The sequence below is a fragment of the Petaurus breviceps genome, unplaced genomic scaffold, assembly GCF_028583685.1.
Source record: "Petaurus breviceps papuanus isolate PSGF00001 unplaced genomic scaffold, PetGlider_PUasm1.0 90702, whole genome shotgun sequence".
In the NCBI taxonomy this organism is placed as follows: Eukaryota; Metazoa; Chordata; class Mammalia; order Diprotodontia; family Petauridae; genus Petaurus; species Petaurus breviceps.
The window spans coordinates 6,289,799-6,302,117 of NW_027187317.1; the positions used below are offsets into that span (position 1 = coordinate 6,289,799).

The window sequence follows — 12,319 nt, forward strand, 5'->3', positions numbered from 1 at the left end:
ACTTGTCAATCATGTGATTAATTCATGAGACCAATTGACATAGCAAACTGTCTGTTGGCTGCGCCTCATCTCAGAACCAAGGGGGTTGGTCACCAGCGGCTACTAAATAAGACTTTCTCTTGCTTAACATCATTTGATCCTAATTAGATTTCTGCCAAAACTCAAATACAAACTAAAATTGTTCTCAGTTATAGATAAACTCAACTTTCAATATTTTAACCCTCTGATAGAGGAATAGCATTTAGAATTGTAAGGAACCTTAAAGATCTTTCAGTTCATTTTATAGGAGAAACTGAGACCGAGGAAGGTAAATTTGCCCAAGGTCACACAGGAAGTAAGTGGTAGAACCAGAATTCAAAGCCAGGTCTAATGACTCCAAATCTAATATGTTTTTGATTCTGCCAAATCTTCTTTTCTCTTCTTTTCACTGTTGAGATTTGAGATACCTTTGATGCTTATCTTGCCTCTTTGCTGTCTAAAGAATTTTTGTCATTGAACTAAATACCAATTCAGTTTTCATTCTATTGAGTTTGATATACTGGTAGAACAACCAGGGGTAGATGATATTGGGGCTGGATATTTTGGAATCCTTTACAAAAGACGTTTTTCTTTGCATTTAATAACCATATTTATATGCCTTTTTAATAGAAAGCTAAAACCACTTCTTACATACATTACTGTCTTTTTGACCCTAAGTGATTGACTCTGTTGGTATGTATGTGTGTGGGGGAGGTTGATGGCACAAAACAGTGAATTCCACTCCTTTTTGTCACTAGTCTTTACTCCCTCCTATTATTGGTGATTCTAAGCTTTGCTCTCAAAATTGGCTAAAATCCTTGAACAAGGAGAGCCTGTAAATAAACACCCACTTAAACCATCTGGTCCTATAACACATACAAGTCATTAAACCTCAGTTCTATGACTGTAAAATTAAATACAATGAAAAAAACCCCAAATAGACTCTTTAGGTAGAGAGAGAGATAGATATAGCTGTGTGGATATTTTACTTGCAGAATTTATTTTTTGATTCAATTATGTTCCCTATTTGTATCTGAGATATGTTCTTGTCAGTTCCATAGAGTTAGGATAAGAATATCTGTCTATATTATATTAAGACTACATTGTTAGCAGAGTAAGATCATTCATTCATTCAGTAAGTCTACTGTGATCTAGGCTACATGCTAAATACTGTATACTCAAAAATAAAACATTTATATTCTGAGGAAAACTAACAGGTACATAGAAAATTAAAATGTGTACAAAGAAATTTCTGGGGGAAAGCACTTGCATCTGGAGTGGGATCAGGATATACTTCCAATAAGAAATAATGCTTGAGCTTTGAAGGAACTAACAATTTTAAGAGTGAGAGGCAAGGAGACATTCCTTTCCAGGCAGTAAAGCCTATTCAAAGGCATGGAGACAGGAGATGGATTGTTATGTATAGGAAATAGCAAGTAAGCTGGTTTGGCTGATACATAGAGTGCATAAAGGGGAGTGATGAATAGTAAACCTGGAAAGGCAGATTGAAGCAGATGGTAGAGGGTTTCAAATGCCAAAAAGAGAAGTTTGTATTTTATGTAAGAGACAATAGAGGGCCAGCTAGGTGGAGCAATGCATACAGAGCCAGACCTGGAGGCAGGAAGATCTGAGTTCTAATCCAGCCTCAGACAATTACTGTGTCCCTGGGCAATTCACTTAACCCTGTTTGCCTCAGTTTCCTCATGTATAAAATGAGCTGGAGAAGGAAATGGCCAATCACTCCATTATCTTTGCCAAGAAAACCCCAAATAGGGTGACAAAGAATGAAAATGACTAAACACACTCATTTTCTTAAGCAGGAGAGTGATATGATTAGACTATTCAATTAAGAATATCAGTTAGTAACTGTGGAAAATAGATTGAGGAGAGACTGAAGACTAAGAAACCAACTAAATCAACTAAGAGGCTTTTGTGATAGTTCAGGGAAGAAAAGATAAACTCTCCTTATTTTCCTCTTTGTTATGCCTGTCTTAAAAGTTCTTCTATTGCAGCATATATTAAGAAGAATAATTCCTTTTAATATATACTTGGAAAATTTGGGGTATCTGCAAATAATGTATTTATGTTTTTCTTCCCCAGCAACCCCAAGACAGTGAAGAGGGAAAAAAATCAAATGTTTTATTTTAACATTTTCATTTTCATTTTGCTGGATGGGACATCCTTTTTTGTAGTTAATTTCCTTGACAGCTCTTAGTGCTTATGGATTAGGTTCTTTATATAGTTCTGAAGAGGAAATGAATATAGATTGGAAGACTTCATTCAGGTGACATCACTGAAGAGGGTAGATGGGTAGGATGAGTTGCCCACTGTCTGTATTGCAGGGGGTTGGGAGTAATACATTTCCTTGTGGTTGACTGTTGGAACAAACTGGTTACATGCCAAGAACCCAAAATTGTCAAGTGTGATGAAAACATGAGCCGAGGAAAGAAAAGCATACCCTTATGCTTTGTTCCCTCTTCCCAATCTTAACCAGTCCCTGCCGCTGGAAGGTGCTAAGATTGATAATTCCAGAGAATAGGGACACAAACAAGGAGAGGGAAAAGGGGGAAAAGAAAACAAGGATGTTGTATAGGTCAGTCTGGAGCTATTTTTCTTTGCTTAGAAGTGGAGTGGACTAAAGCTTGTCACTGTACCCTAGGCCCCAAGAAAAGCCAGGCCATTGCTTTGGAAATCTGTGAGCTTGCTTTTTCTTCCTTGGTGTTTAACTCAAGAAAAGAATCCACAAGGAGTGTTTAAATGAGGATATTATTAACAGTCTTTAGGACTGAATTGTTCTCTCATCCAAAGGGCCATCAATGAAAAGTGTTCATATTAACAACAGACTGATGTAGTTTTTCTCTCAAAAAGATTGTAAAGGAAATTAACTGTTTAAAAATGCCAAATAGTGGTTGCACATTTGAACACACAGAAGCTAGGAGAAACAAACCTATAATATTAATTCACATATTTAACTCACTGCAGTTTAAGGTGAAACAGTGAATGTGTTAACCAGTCATTGTATGTACTATGTGAAATGGATATGCATTTATAATAGAATCATAGGATCATAGCTTTAGAGCTGAAAGTGAGCCCAGTTGTCTCTTAGTCTAGATCCCTTGTTTTTACAGATGAAGAACTGAGACTGAGAGAGCCAAAGGTCATGAGGGTAGTAAGTAGCTGAACTAAGGTTCAAACCTACATCCTTGGACTCCAAAACCAGCAGTTTTTCCCATCATACCACATTGCATTTCTTTTAGTTGTAAGGTTCCTGGTTTGGTGTGTTTGGTAATGTTTGAAATCTTAGCATAGCATTAACATAATTTATTTTGAAAATCATGTAGGGAAATATTGCATGTTTTTTACATGCATGTCTTGACAAGATTTTTTTTAAAAATTCAGTATTTTGAATGAAGGAAAAATCTAAAAGAAATGTCATATAGAAGGGCAAAAGACCCAAACCCACCCATCTTCAGTTTGATCACATGATGTCCTTGGGCCAATCCAAAATTGTTAACAACTGCCCAAGGAATAAACCAAGGGGCCAGAGCCCATCTCCTGAACAATATTTTTTTCTGGAATTTGTCATAGTATATCTGTGATTACTATCCAAGAAGGGAAATTAAATTAAATCAATTGCTAATTTGTTTTACATTTAAGCTAAAACACTTTTCATGTATGTATGGTATGTAGGTGGTGCAAGAAATAATGAAAAATGATATTAGTGTGTTTACTTTCAAATATTAAAATTGCAAATTCACACATTGAAATAATGGTGCCATGTAACCTTTACACTGTCTCTTTAGGCTCTTTCAGTAGGTGAGAGAAAAGGGATTGGAATTGTTATGAAATGATATATTTTCATAATAAATAAATCCTGCTAACATTTTTGTGAACTCCAATATTTGCCTGTATGTTTCTTCATGTGTATATTACTTTTAACTGTGAGAATGATGGTGGTTTATCCTTAGCCCCAACTCCTGCCAAAGAAGCAGTTCTTTAAACACAGTTCGAGTGTGTGTGTGTGTGTGTGTGTGTGTGTATGTATTTTTTAACCCATCAGTAATATTGATTCCCAGGAAAGCAAAACACAGTAATTTCAGAGAAAGCTCTATTAGGCTCAGAGTTGTGAATTATCAAATAAATTCTGTCATAACCACAGGAATAAAAAATTTATCAGCCACAATGGCTGCCCTATAGAAACATACAGTATAAGACAGTCAGAGCAACACTGGTAATTACATTTGTAGACAAGCTGTGTCAAAGAGAACTTTACAAAAAGTTCTTTGATTAGTAGCTTTTCTGTAACACATGGCATGACTATCTTCTCTTTCCCTTTAATTCCCCTCACTAGTTTAAGCATGATAGGACTTGGCATTTCTTTAGCAGAGACTCTTGGGCAGTTACAGTAACAAAACACCCTTCCATGAACTCTTAGCTTCAGGAAGCATTGAAACTCTTGACGTTAATCAGGTTTTCACCTCAGTAGGTAGACAAGGAAGGTACCAATTTTTTTTTTTTATTTTACCCATTGCTGCCCAATATTCAATTTTAATTTTCCATTTTTTACTTTCTGGGTGTGGAACAGCAGATAAAACTCTTCAACCAAATCAACTAACCCATAGAACCACAGTATGGTTTGCCCCACCCTGCTTAATCTGTCTGGATTTAGGTGTAGCTAGATTATCTATGTAGTAATCCAAGCATATGGTTAAAACATCTGATTTTACCATGTTCGGGTCCAGCTATTTCACTAAACACCAACAATTGCAGATAATTTTTTAAAAAATATAACATCTTTTTTAATGAAATCTGAATGTGATTTGGGTATATTTGCAGTTTGGATCTTTAATGTACAAGAAAGAATATTTTATTATAAACTTTTTTTTAATGGGAAAATTACCCTCTTTTCCTCAAAGGAAACTGCTAAGACTTGGTCTAAAAACTACTTTCCTAGAGTACAAAATGAGAAAAATTTGGTAAATTAAGTGGATCCTTGCTAGGGACAACTTTTTTTCTATTCAGCTGTTTATTTAAATTAATCATATGATATATGAGAGGCTCTGTAGCTTGGTGCAGCAGTGTCAGATAGAAATGGTGGTCACTATATGGTACATAAGGTTTCCTGTGGGGCCACCTGTTGACTTAGAAAACCACATATTAACATTATCTGTGTTTTATTGTATTTTTAAATTTTTGTTAAATACTTCCCAATTACATTGTAATCTGGTCCTGCCTTACTGAGAGTATTTCAGGTTGTGTGTTTGACACTTCATTTGGGTCTAGTGGATAGGAGTTAGAAAGACTTTGGTAAACACTCTGCTTCTGCCTCTTAATAGTATAGCAACCTTTCTGTGTTTTAGGCCACTCTCTAAGACTTACCTTTTAAGTCTTGGAGGAAAGTACAGATCTTTGATTTGTATCTTTGGTGGAAAAACCCAGATATGGTTAACAGGAGTAATCATTGAAGATCTCTCTGATTGGGTTTTTCCTTCAAGGCTCCAAAGAATGAGCTATCCTAGATAGGACTTTCTGTTTTGTAGCCCCTGTGAAAATATTATAATGAGATAATGACTGACATTTATATAGTGCCTACTATGTGCCAGGCATTATGCCAAGTACTTTACAAAAATTATCTCATTTGATTAATTTGTACTCCCCAAAAACTTGTTAGTGCCAATCTGTTACATTGAAATATTCCTTAATAGTGATCTGCCAAAAGCATTTTGAGGCCTTGGCACTCTGGTTTTGATCAGACCAACCATCAGCATTGTAATGTCCTAAGTACAAAGCCTACTAATTGAATTTCATTCACCAGAACTGAAATATAGCATCCAAGGCAGAGAACGCTGTCGGCTATTTTTTATGAGGCCCCAAGTCGAAAGTCATTTTTAAAATGTGAGTGATGCAATTTCTTGCATCTTTCATTTAATATGCTACTCGGTAAACAGTGTTTCAGATTAGTGTATTTGTAATTTAAATGAAGACAATACATCAGGCTGAGTCAGAAAAGAAAGAAGAAGTTTAAGAAATGATTGATTCTTCTTTCAGTGCTATCCCCTGCTTAAAATAAATAAATAAAAAGGAGGGGGAAAAGAGATATGCGTGGCTTTCAGGGGCAAAAATACACTATTTTAAAAACTAAAGCCAGCCTTGGTGGCTAAATCTCTGTTTTCTTCAAGCACACTAATAAATTCTGCCTAATTCATTTTTTATTCTCTCTTGGGGTCTGCTTGCAGATTTGCCTCAACAAAGGAAGCATCATGTTACATCTTTTAAATAATTGATGGCTTTCAGTTTGAGCCAGGTTGAAGGAAATTCTGAAAATAGGTACTGATTGAGCAAATGCCCTCCTTCTTCTCTCTTCTCTCTCCACACTCTTCATCCCCTTTCAGCATCTTCTATGCCGACACTGCCTTTTGCTATGATATTTGCCCTCTCTGTGACTGGCAGCTGCCGATGATGTCATCCAGTCTTTGGAGCAGGCCAGCACTTAGCAGCTCTCATTTCATTCATTTATTTATTTATTTGAGAAAGGGGAAGCTGTTAATTATAAGCTGTCTGATGTAACTAAGAGCTCTTAATAAATCATCAGAAATGTTATGCCTTAATCACCATCAGAAGTGGTTTGTCTGGATTGTAAAAAGTTGGGCTTGGAGCTAGCTGGTTACCTCTGTGTTATAGGGAGCTGTCTCCCAGGGCTCATGTTCCAGTGGGAGGCAGGTGACCTCTTGCACTGTGACCAATTCTAACTGTTCCTGTAGGTTTTGCAACAGTATAACTTAAGGAAGCTACAGTAAAACCATTTTCCTCTTGGAGAGGAATTTGGAATCTGATACCAGCCTTGATGGACCCAATGATTTTTCAGAACCTGTTAATAACTTCATTTCTTTTCTATATCTATTTGTTAAATATCTCCCATTACATTAAAAAAAATTAACATTCATTTTTAAAAATTGAGTTCCTATGCCCAAAGAGCTATAAAATCGTACATACCCTTTGATCCAGCAATGCTACCACTAGGTCTGTATCACCAGGATATCATAAAAAAGGGGGGGAAATGACCCATATGTACAAAAATATTTATAGCAGCTGTTTTTGCTGTGGCAAAGAATTGGAAATTGAGGGGATGCCCATCAATTGGGAAATGGCTAAACAAGTTGTGGTATATGAATGTAATGAAATACTATTGTTCCATTAAAAAAAAATGATGAGCAGGTAGATTTCAGAAAAACCTGGAAAGACTTACATGAACCAATATTGAGTGAAGTGAGCAGAACCAGGAGAACATTGTACACAGTAACAGCAACATTGTGCAAAGATCAACTTTCATGGACTTACCATGTTTCCCCGATAATAAGACCTATCCCAAAAATAAGCCCTCCCCTTACTGTGTAAGATTCCTCTAAAATAAGCCCTCCTCCGAAAATAAGCCCTATTGAGATTGCTACTGTAGTGAAGGTGATCCCCTGCGCTACACGCTACATTACGGTACCCTCTGTATGCACCGTCCCCCCCCCCCCGTGAAACGCACGCCGTGCTCCGAGCTGCAGCAGTGAGCGCGTCATCCTGTTCTTCCCCAGTGATTTGCTTATTGAATAAAGGTACATTTTTTTGTTCACATTTACCTGTTTATTAAAATTGCTGTCAATGTTCATTAAAATAAGCCCTCCCCTGAAAATAAGCCCTCTGGTATTTTTCTGTCTAAAAAAGTAATAAGACAGTGTCTAAGACAATTCCAAAAGATCCATGATGGAAAGACTTCTCCACATTCAGACAAAGAACTATGGAGTCTATGGGAACATACTATTTTCTCTCTCTTTTTCCTTTCCTATAGTTTTTCCCTTTTGTTCTAATTCTTCTTCCACAACATGACTAATGTGGAAATATGTTTAATATGATTGTACATGTATAGCTTTGTCATATTGCATGCTATCTTAAGGGGTAGGGGAGAGAAGGGAAAATTTTTAAAACTCAAAATCTTATAAAAGTGAATGTTGAAAACTAAAAACTAATTAATTAAATAAATAAAAATAAAGTAATTTTGAGAACATGTAAAAGTAAAATAAAGCAAATTTTGAGTTCTAAATTCTTTTCTGTCCTCTTGCCCCTCCCCGCCCCTTGAGAATGCAAGTATATCGAGTATACATGCGAAGTTATGCAAAACATTTTTCCGTATTAGGCATGTTGCAAAAGAAAATACACACATACACACATAAACCTTAAGAAAAATAGAGAAAGTGAAAAAAATGCTTTACTTTGCACTGAGAGCTTATCAGTTCTCATTCAGAAGGTAGATAGCATTTTTACTATGGGTCCTTTGGAGCTGTCTTTCATAGTTAACCATCCTTACTATATTGTTACTATGTACAGTGTTCACCTGAATACCTTCAGTTCTTTCAGGGAGGGGAGGAAAATGAAGAAGTTTCTTCTTTAATTACTTTTATTTGCATTCCTTTCCTTAGGAGCTGTTATAAGGCTGCTTTCTAGGGCCCCTCTTGCCTAGGACTTTGTTTTCACTTTTTTTTTTTTGAGGTTCCATTAGACTGTGAGCTCTTTAAAAGCAGGTATTGTTTTTACTTTTCTTTGTTCCCCCCTCCCCCCCACACACACACTTAGCACAGTGCTTGTTACCTAGTGGTGATGGTAGTGACTCCATTTGGGGATTTTCTTGGCAGAGATAATGGAGTGGTTTGCCATTTCCTTCTCTACCTCATTTTATAAATGAGGAACTGAGGCAAACAAGGTTAAGTGACTTGTCCAAGGTCACACAGCTAGTAAGGATTGGGAAAGACAATAGATAAAAATTCCTGATTCCAAGCCCAGTGCTCTATCCACTGCACCACCTAGCTGCTTTTGGCCCATAGTAGTTACCTAGTAAATGTTTGTTGACTTTCCTTTCTCTTTCCCTAGTCCTAGATTTTTCTTTTAGGCACTGCACCAAAGTGTGACCCATGGTATTATATTTGGAGAGGTTCATAGTAGTCAAGGCACTCGGTGTCGACATATAAGCGTGGAATTTAAAGGGAAGAAATAGATAGAACCATGGTTTAAAATAGATAGTACTGGAAAGGTTCAAAGAACCTTTTTTTCAAGGAGAGGAGGGTCCAAAGGGAAAAAAGAACATTTTTATAGATAAAATGAGATGAGAGGGGAGGATTGAAAGTATATGACATTATCTGACCAAGGTTCTCTAAAGGAAATTGGAAGGAATAGGATCAAACATATAGTTCACTTTCCCACCCACCCACATACTCTCTGCCCCGTCCCTTTTCTTTCAATGTACTGATATAAATATTTATGTTGATTTTAATGTTCTTTCCCTCCTTTAGACTGCAGCTATCTTGAAGGGAAGTACCTTAAGCTATAAATTATCTAAGTGGCTAAAACAGGGGTGAGAAACCTGTGGTCTTGAGCCTAGATATGGCCCTCTAGGTCCTCAAGTGTGGCCCTATGACTGAATCCAAACTTCACAGAACAATGAAGTTGTTTTAGAGGGCCACATGTGGCCTTGAGGCCACAGGTTCCCCACCTCTGTGTGCTTCCTCTGAGTTCCCAATAAACCCTTTGGTGCTCACAAAGCTGATCCATTCTTGGAGTGCCTGACCCTCTCATGGTTTTTCCACTCTCTCAGTCTTGCCCTACCTCCCTTTGAGAGTAGGAACCATCTTAGCTATATATTAGTTAAACACATAGTTGAGTGTTACATATTCTAAGGCAAAGCAAAGCATCCTTGTCTTGATAATCAGAGCCCATTAAGTACATGTTTTATACAGTAGTTAGATAGAAAAGCTGAGAAATTCCTTTATACTTGGTTGTATACTTGTTTCCTAAAATTACATAGAGATGAATATTTAATTTTTTTTCCTTTCTGAATTTTTGCTTCTGTGCATCTCCCTTTTGAAGTATTATATATTATCGTTATAGTTCTGGAGATGAGGAAAGGGGAGCCTCTCACATTCTTTACTTTTGGACCATATTTTCCTATGTATTTTTTTTTTTTTGCTATCCTTGCCTAAGCACGCCTTTGTTCAATAAGTCCACAGGCAGTTGTTAAGAGCCTACTATCTGCTAGGCAGTGAAGTCACTGAATGTTGATTTAATTTGGAGAATCTTATCAAGTCCTTCTGAACACCTCTATTCCTTTATCCTCTGCAACAGATATATTGGTTCATAAGCTGCAATTATTTTTATGGTGGTCTTTTTGTATGAGCACTGCACTATATTGTGACCAAATGTCTCATAAAATGATTGCCTTTAGAATGCATGATAAGACCAATGCTACCAATTCCTTTACTTGACTCTCTAAGAAGAATCCAAGCTGCAGTCTTCCATTTGGCTGCAACTTCTTTTTATCTTCTGATTTCATTTATAGTAAGAATGCCACAATTTATATCTAGTTGGTTATTGTAGAAGAATCTCACATATGGAAGCAACAGATAGTAGGAAAAAAAAACACCCATATTGTTACAAATGTTTAGAATCTCAGTTACATTATAGGCTAAATAGGTGTTTGTGGGATAGCCTGAGAGCTTTATTACCATTTACAAGTGATTCTACGGGAAACTGCATCTACTGTGCATCAGTATGTGCCAAAAAGGAACCACAAAATTGACAGTAATATGTCCTTTCCCTACTTCTCTTTCCTTGTAATTCTTGAGAGAAATGGGGAATTGAAAGTTGAAGATAATCAGAGAAAACAGGGTAGATGAGAGGCAGTTACATTTATGGAAACTTGGAGTCAATGGAGATGTCCAGTTCTTGATTCCTTATCCTTCTGGTCCTCTTCAGAAACAAAGGATCGGTTTAGCTTTAACCTAGACCCCTGAGTCTGGGACTTCTGAAACACTGTCTCAGATTATTCCCTTTGGACCCTCTTCCCAGGATTTATTCCCTGGATAGTTCTCCAAAGAACAATAGAACCCTCTCTCCCCTCCAATTTTTCCATCCCCCTCATAGCCCTAGGTGCCTGGCACATGACTTGAAGGAAGCAAGGTGTCCCAGAGAGCACTTCTTCTCCCCGGCTCTGGCAGCAGCTTTCCTCCACGTATACACCAGCCATTTGTACATATCATATGGAATGTTCAAATGACGAGGTGTAGCAGTGGTTGGGAAATGGATGTATACTTGGAGTCAGAAGGAGAAGGGGACCAAGACAATTACTATTATAATACAATATTACCTTGCATTTATTTAAGTCCTTTTCTTACAGGAGCTGAGGCAATTTATATCTTTTTAATGTAAAGTTACACAGTTCACTGTCATGCAGCAAGTGATCTCAGGTTTCATTGCCATTGGCAGCATTATATGGATGATGTTACACACAAATGGACTATTTTAAAGCAACATTTCTGATATAATATGCATAAAAAGAGATTCTCTTTGTGCAAGTTTTTTTACACTTATAAAATCCCAAACTTCTTTATAATCAGCATGAATAAACTATCATCTCTTATCCTTTAATATTATTTGGGATTATATATTTTAATGTCTCCTAATATTTCTTTGTGTGTTTCTAATGTAGTGATACTAAACATGCTCTATATACTACTCCAGACATTGATGACTTGTATATTTCCACATGTTATAAATCCTCCCTTTTTCCTATGCTCTGCCATGAACTAGAAAGTCTCCCAACTTCTCACCTACTAGCATGTTCCCTACTTGGATTCAAGACTCCTGTTAAGTTAAGGCGGGGTAAACTGTGGGGCTTTTATACCTCTCTGTGTATAATTATTGATTTTAAAAATACTCCCTATTTTTAAATTACTTTTATTAATTCTTCCATCAGAATGACTGATTAGTCAAGATTTCTTGAAAACTATCTTTTCTGATTTCCTATTTTAGGAAAGTGAGAGAAAGGAAGAATTGCAACCTCAATTTTATGTAATTGTTCTTTTGCTGTTTAACCTTCCTTTTCTCTTAAAAAAGGCAAAACAAAGGAAAAAAATATGAGTTTGAAGGTCTGCATTGGTGAATACTGTTAACAGGCCTCTCATAGAATCTTCTCATCACAACATGGAACCCTCTTTGAAGTACTCACTCTCTAAAGTACACAGTTGCCACAAGTAGGCCTCAAGGGTGTAATGGAAAATGGCCTTGTGCCACTTTGCTAATTAGTTTTCCCACATGTTGTACTTCAGGAACCGTGTGTGTACTCACCAGGCTAATCTGTTAGGGGTCTATCAGCTGCTCTTTTGGTAGCAGGCACCCCACTGCCAGGAACTGAGCACAGAGCTCCCCTTGACATCAAAGGGATCCCATTGGTACTCTGAAATGTCAAAGGATCCCATTGGTACTCCAA

General features: G+C 36.9%; 1 protein-coding gene across 9 annotated transcripts in view; it reads left to right on the top strand.

Moving 5' to 3' along the window:
* The window catches only part of ESRRG (estrogen related receptor gamma), a 696,148-nt gene that overhangs the window by 210,903 nt on the left and 472,926 nt on the right, over positions 1 to 12,319 (top strand). The window lies entirely within an intron of this gene.